The sequence below is a fragment of the Triticum dicoccoides genome, chromosome 6A, assembly GCF_002162155.2.
Source record: "Triticum dicoccoides isolate Atlit2015 ecotype Zavitan chromosome 6A, WEW_v2.0, whole genome shotgun sequence".
NCBI classification, from domain to species: Eukaryota; Viridiplantae; Streptophyta; class Magnoliopsida; order Poales; family Poaceae; genus Triticum; species Triticum dicoccoides.
Genome location: NC_041390.1, coordinates 468961436 through 468968596, shown reverse-complemented (window position 1 = coordinate 468968596; position 7161 = coordinate 468961436).

Below are 7161 nucleotides of genomic sequence, written 5' to 3'. Positions count from 1 at the left end.
CATTGGGGAGGCGATCTTCAAGCTTCATGAGAGAAACGAGCACCTCCAAGCCCAGATCTATGACCTGCAAAATCAAAACTGTGAGTATGAATATAGATTCAAGAGGATGAGTTTGGCTGCAGATTTGAGGTTCCAGGAGACTCGGTCATCCTTCTATGATGGTGAGCCTATGCCTTGGAAGAAGGACGACAAGCCTACACCATCAACAAAATCACCACCGTCTCCACCAACAAAGAAGACTTGAGTATCTGGTATGGGCACCCCCCTTGGCAACTGCCAAGCTTTGGGGAGTGCCCCGGTATCGTATCACCATCACTTTTATCTTTACTAGTTTTCTTAGTTCGATCCTTTTGGTAATATCTTGATCTAGTAGAATAAAAGTTCTTAGTTTGATCTAGTCATGAGTTTCTCTTTATAATTCTTCTATGTAATCGAGTCCGTGAGCTATATAATAAAGATTAGTGTTGAGTCAAGGGCTTGATTCTTTTGCCATGATCTTAAGTAAATAAAATAAAAAGAGAAGGAAATAAAAAGAAACAAAGAGATCATATGGATCTCATGGAGAGTAATGAGCTCACATAGAAAAAGTATGATGAGTAAAAGTTGTTGAGGGTTGACAAACATAGTTTTGGTCATCGTTGCAATTAATAGGAAGTAATAAAGAAAGAGAGGTCTTCACATATAGATATACTATCTTGGATATCTTTTATGATTGTGAGCACTCATTAAAATATGACATGCTAAAGAGTTGACGTTGGACAAGGAAGACAACGTAATGGGTTATGTTTTCTTACATCTGAGATAAATTATATTGTCATGAATCATCCAACATGGTTGAGCTTGCCTTTCCCTCTCATGCTAGCCAAATTCATCGCACCGAGTCGACATACTACTTGTGCTTCCAAATACCCTTAAACCAGTTTTGCCATGACAGTCCACCATACCTACCTATGGATTGAGTAAGATCCTCCAAGTAAGTTGTCATCGGTGCAAAGCAATAAAAATTGCTCTCTAAATATGTATGACTTATTAGTGTGGGAGAAAATAAGCTTTATATGATCGTGTGATATGGAAGAAATAAAAGTGACAGACTGCATAATAAAGGTCCATATTACAAGTGGCAATATAAAGTGACGTTCTTTCGCATTAAGATTTTGTGCATCCAACTATAAAAGCGCATGACAACCTTTGCTTCCCTCTGCGAAGGGCCTATCTTTTACTTTTATCTCCTACTCTGCATAAGAGTCATGGTGATCTTCACCTTTCCTTTTTATATTTTATCCTTTGACAAGCACAGTATGTTGGAAAGATCCTGGTATATATGGCTAATTGGATGTGAGTTTTCATGAACTATTACCATTGACATAACTCTTGAGGTAAAACTTTGGGAGGCAAAACTATAAGCCCCTATCTTTCTCTATGTCCGATTAAAACTCCATACCCATAAGTAGTGTGTGAGTGTCAACAATTGTGAAAGACTATATGATAGTTGAGTATGTGGACTTGCTGAAAAGCTCTTATATGTTGACTCTTTCCTATGTTATGATAAATTGCAATTGCTCCAATGACTGAGATTATAGTTTGTTAGTTGTCAATGAAGTTTACGATTCATACTTGAAATTATGATTGAATTATTACTCTGGCATAAGAAATCATATGGCAAGAATTATATAAGTTGGTGTTCTAAGAATGATCATGATGCCCTCATGTTCGTATTTTATTTTTATCGACACCTCTATCTCTAAACATGTGGACATATTTTTTGATTTTGACTTTTCGCTTGAGGACAAGCGAGGTCTAAGCTTGGGGGAGTTGATACGTCCATTTTGCATCATGCTTTTATATCGATATTTATTGCATTATGGGCTGTTATTACACATTATGTCACAATACTTATGCCTATTCTCTCTTATTTTACAATGTTTACATAAAGAGGGAGAATGCCGGCAGTTGGGATTCTAGGCTGGAAAAGGAGCAAATATTAGAGATCTATTCTGCACAGCTCCAAAAGTCCTGAAACTTCACGGAAGACGTTTTCAGAATATATAAAAAATACTCAGCGGAAGAAATTCACCAGGGGGGCCACACCCTGCCCACGAGGGTGGGGGCGCGCCCTACCCCCTGGGCGCGCCCCCTACCTCGTGGGCCCCCTGTTGGCCCTCTGGTGGCCATCTTCTGCTATATGAAGTCTTTCGATGGGAAAAAAATCATAAGCCTTGTTCTTGGACGAAACTCCGCCGCCACGAGGCGGAACCTTGGCGGAACTAATTTAGGGCTCTGGCGGAGCTGTTCTGCCGGGGAAACTTGTCTCCCGGAGGGGGAAATCATCGCCATCGTCATCACCAACGCTCCTCTCATCAGGAGAGGGCAATCTCCATCAACATCTTCATCAGCACCATCTCCTCTCAAAACCCTAGTTCATCTCTTGTATCCAATTCCTGTCTCCAAGTACGGGATTGGTGCTAGTAGGTTGCTAGTAGTGTTAATTACTCCTTGTAGTTGATGCCAGTTGGTTTAATTGGTGGAAGATCATATGTTCAGATCCTATATGCATATTAATACCTCTCTGATTATGAACATGTTTATGCTTTGTGAGTAGTTACTTTTGTTCCTGAGGACATGGGAGAAGTCTTGCTATTAGTAGTCATGTGAATTTGGTATTCGCTCGATATTTTGATGAGATGTATATTGTCTCTCCTCTAGTGGTGTTATGTGAATGTCGACTACATGACACTTCACCGTTGTTTGGGCCTAGAGGAAGGCATTGGGAAGTAATAAGTAGATGATGGGTTGCTAGAGTGACAGAAGCTTAAACCCTAGTTTATGCGTTGCTTCGTAAGGGGCTGATTTGGATCCATATGTTTCATGCTATGGTTAGGTTTACCTTAATACTTTTGTTGTAGTTGCGGATGCTTGCAATAGAGGTTAATCATAAGTGGGATGCTTGTCCAAGTAAGGGCAGTACCCAAGCACCAGTCCACCCACATACCAAATTATCAAAGTACCAAACGCGAATCATATGAGCGTGATGAAAACTAGCTTGACGATATTCCCATGTGTCCTCGGGAGCGCTTTTCTCTATATAAGAGTTTGTCCAGGCTTGTCCTTTGCTACAAAAGGATTGGGCCACCTTGCTGCACTTTATTTACTTTTGTTACTTGTTGCTCGTTACAAATTATCCTATCACAAAACTATCTGTTACCACTTATTTCAGTACTTGTAGAGAATACCTTGCTGGAAACCGCTTATCATTTCCTTCTGCTCCTCGTTGGGTTCGACACTCTTACTTATCGAAAGGACTATGATAGATCCCCTATACTTGTGGGCCATCAGGCGGTGGCGAGTGCATCGGGCCAGAACCGAGGGGGCACGTTGGAGTGAATCAACAACGTGCGGACGCAGTCGTTAAGAGTGCGGAGGATCCGCTCGGCGCGGCCGTTCTGCCGGGATGTGTACGGGCATGTGAGATGAAAGGTAGTGCCGTGAGATGCGAGAAGGTGACGGGTGGCAGCATTGTCAAACTCTTTTCTGTTGTCAGTCTGGAGGGCAAGAATAGGGCGCCCGAACTGGTTGGCGATGTGGGAGTAAAAGGCTGTGAGAGTGGCGAGAACATCGGACTTGCGACAAAGCGGAAACGTCCACGCAAAATGAGAGTAATCATAAAGTAAAACAAGATAATATAAGAAGCCCATGTTGCTCGCAACGGGAGATGTCCAAACATCACTGTGGATTAACTGAAACAGAAAAGAAGAAATAGCGTTTGACTCGCTAAACGGTCGACGAACATGTTTACCGAGACGGCAAGCATGACAAGTGTGCTCGTCGAATTTATTACATGAAAAAGAAAAACTCTTGAGAATCTGGCGAAGGACGATGGAGTTGGGGTGACCCAAGCGTGCATGCCAAAGGTCGACACCGGCGGAGAGGGCGGCTGGAGAGGCGGTGGCGGTGGCGGTGGAGGCGGAATGCACCGGGTACAAGTCGTCGGGGCTGTCACATCGGTGGAGCACCATCCGTGTACGGGCGTCCTTCACAGAGAAACCAAGACCATCAAATTCAACAGTGAGAGGATTGTCACGTGCAAGACGATGAATGGAGACAATGTTTTTAACTAGGTGAGATGAGACAAGAACATTAGTCATGTTAATAGGCAGAGAATTAGACGGAAAGAAACTGTGACCGACCTGAGTAATGGGTACAGAGGAACCATCACCAAAGGTGATGCGGTTCAAGGTGGTGACCGGGAAGGAAGAGGCAAGGTTACAGGGGTACGACTTCATGTGGGCGGTAGCCCCCGTGTCAATGTACTAATCACCGCCACCTCCGTAGTTGGAGGGAGACGGCGCCGAGTGTAGCGCAGCGAGCAGTGCGGGATCCCAAGGGGCCGGAGGAAGCTGAGCCGGTGCGGGCGGCGGTGCATAGCCGAAGGAGGCAGGCACCGGAGGGGGCGCGTAGCCACCCGGGGCATAGCCGCCCGGTGCGTAGCCACCCCCACCCGCATGGTGAGGTGCGGCGGCGAGGTGCGCCTGAGGCCCGGCCGGGTGCGGCCCGAGGATGCCCGGATCCCGTGGGACCGGCATGTGGTAAGCGTGGACCACGCCGGTCCACGGGTTAGGGCCGACGGCCCAGGGCGGGGAGGGCTGATGGTGGCATGGAGCCCCCCATACCCCGGCTGTTGCTGCTGCTGGTGGGGGCGACCTGCACCCCCGCCCCCACGACGCCGGTTGCGGCGACCGCCGCCCCCGCCTTGCTGCTGTTGCGAAGGAGCGGGAGGTACGGGTGGAGCGGGCGGGAGGGGAAAGTACCCCGGTGGCGCCGGCGGACGTGGTTGGGGTGGTGCGGGCTGCGACGGCCCGCGAGATGTCCCGATGGCGAGGGCGGTGTGATGAACACGGGCCTTGACCTTCTTCATCCGGCGTTCCTCCAAGCGTAGATACGCGGCGACGGACTGGAAGGTCGGGTTCGGCAGCAGGGAGAGGTTCGAGGCCACGTTGCCGAAATCCTCGTTGAGGCCGACGGTGAGGGTGTTAAGCATGAGCTCGTCTGACACCTTGGCGCCGATGTCGCGGAGCTCGTTGGCGAGGCGCTTCAGACGCATGCAGTAGTCGTCGATGGAGGAATAATCTTGGTGGCACCCGAAAAATTCTTGCTGCAAAAACACAAGACGTTGAAACTTATTGTCGGTGAAGAGATTGTTGATCTTGGTCCACACGGCACACGCATCGTCATCCTCCGAGACGACCGTGTGGAAGATGTTCGGGGAGACCGTGAGGTAGAACCACCGGATGAGGGAGGCCTCAATGACCGCCCAGTCCGGATCGTCCGCCATGAGATCGCCATCCACGGTCTCGTCGACGTGCTCGACGAGGTGGTACTCGCGAAAGACGAGGTTGAAGTAGGTCTTCCACGCGTAGTACGAGGAGGTGGATTGGTCGAGCTTGATGGCAACGCGGGTGTGGATGTCGAGATCACGGACGACGGTGGCGTCAGGCACAAGTCCGGCGAACGGGTTGGAGTTGCTGGAGAGGGGAGACGCCATGGGAGCAGCGACAAGGGAGGGTTGCGGCGGCTTGGGTGGGTAGGCTAGTGGCGGCGGCGCGGGTTAGGGTTAGGGTTTTAGGGCGCGGCGGCGACTGGGGGAGGGAGGCAGCGGCGGCAGAGAGGAGAGCGGCGGCTGCGAGGGGAGGGGGCGCGGCGGCGGCGGTGTACAGCGGCGGCGGCGACGCAAAAGAGTCGGCGGCGGCGGCGGCTGGTGCGGAAGGTGGCAATAGGATCGGCGTGCTAAACTGATACCATGTTAGTTAGGAAGAATGAGATTGTACGAATCGATAATTATTGGTTGTGTGCATGGTGCACATATTGGGGTACAGGGTGAATCGGCCTCTACTTGTCTTCCAAGATATATAAATATACAAGGAGAGAGATACAATGATATAAATACAGAACTAAGTCCTATATATATATGCAGTATACAACGTACACTCAACACTCTGTAACCTAATGCAAGACGTTTTTGCCGTTCAAATTGAACTGCAAAAGCATCTTATATTAGTGTACGGAGGTGGTACCACATAAGAGCAGATTGTTAAGCTCTAGAAAGTGCAGCCAGCTTAAAAGTACTGAAACTAGATGCCTCTTGAAACTTTATGTAAACAGTAGCTGGATCCTCAACTGCTCATTCCTGCGCCCCGTCATTTCTTCTCAAGATTCTTTTTTTTTGCGGGGTATTTCTTTTCAAGATTCAGCTGGCCTGACACTACACACTACAATACTAAATACTAACACTGTCAGTATGGTATGGCCACATGAACCCGAAAGAAACAGGTAAGCTTGGTGCTGAGACTTCTATGGAGCACCACGATACAGAAAACGAAAATACGTCAGTCAAACCAGAAGCAGCAGTAAAAACGGGTGGCTGTCGTCAGATTGGAAGAGCTGAATCTGGCAACAAAAGACAAAATTGGTGAGCTTAGAAAAATATCAATTATTTCAGATACATACATACGTACATACATAAACAAAGAAAGAAGTAAACTTTCGGCAAGATACAAGCATTTATCCCAACTACAGCATGAACATGAGCAACACCAGTTTCTCTCATTACAATCTCCAGCGAGGTTACTCTACGGCTGCCTACTCACACGACCCACATCTTTTTGCCCTGTGGAAAAAATTCATTTTAAACCTTGAGCTCGTAGAGGTTGGACGAAATAAACCCCCATGTCAAAGTCCTAGTCGATCGCACTCTGAACTATACAATTCCGGTCTAAATCGAACCCTGAGGTCGTTTTCCAAACAGGGATTGCAAAGGATGGCCTGGATTGTTTTTAACGTTTACTTTGACCACTCCGCGAGGCTCAGCAAAAGAGAAAAAAAAGGCACAACTAAAAAAGTTCATTTTAAACCTTGAGCTCGTAGAGGTTGGACGAAATAAACCCCCATGTCGAAGTCCCAGTCGATCGCACCCTGAACTACACAATCCCGGTCTAAATCGAACCCTAAGGTCATTTTCCAACCAGGGATTGCAAAGGATGGCCTGGATTGTTTTTAACGTTTACTTTAACCACTCCGCGAGGCTCAGCGAAAGAAAAAAAAGGGCACAACTAAAAAAGTTCATTTTAAACCTTGAGCTCGTAGAGGTTGGACGAAATAAACCCCCAT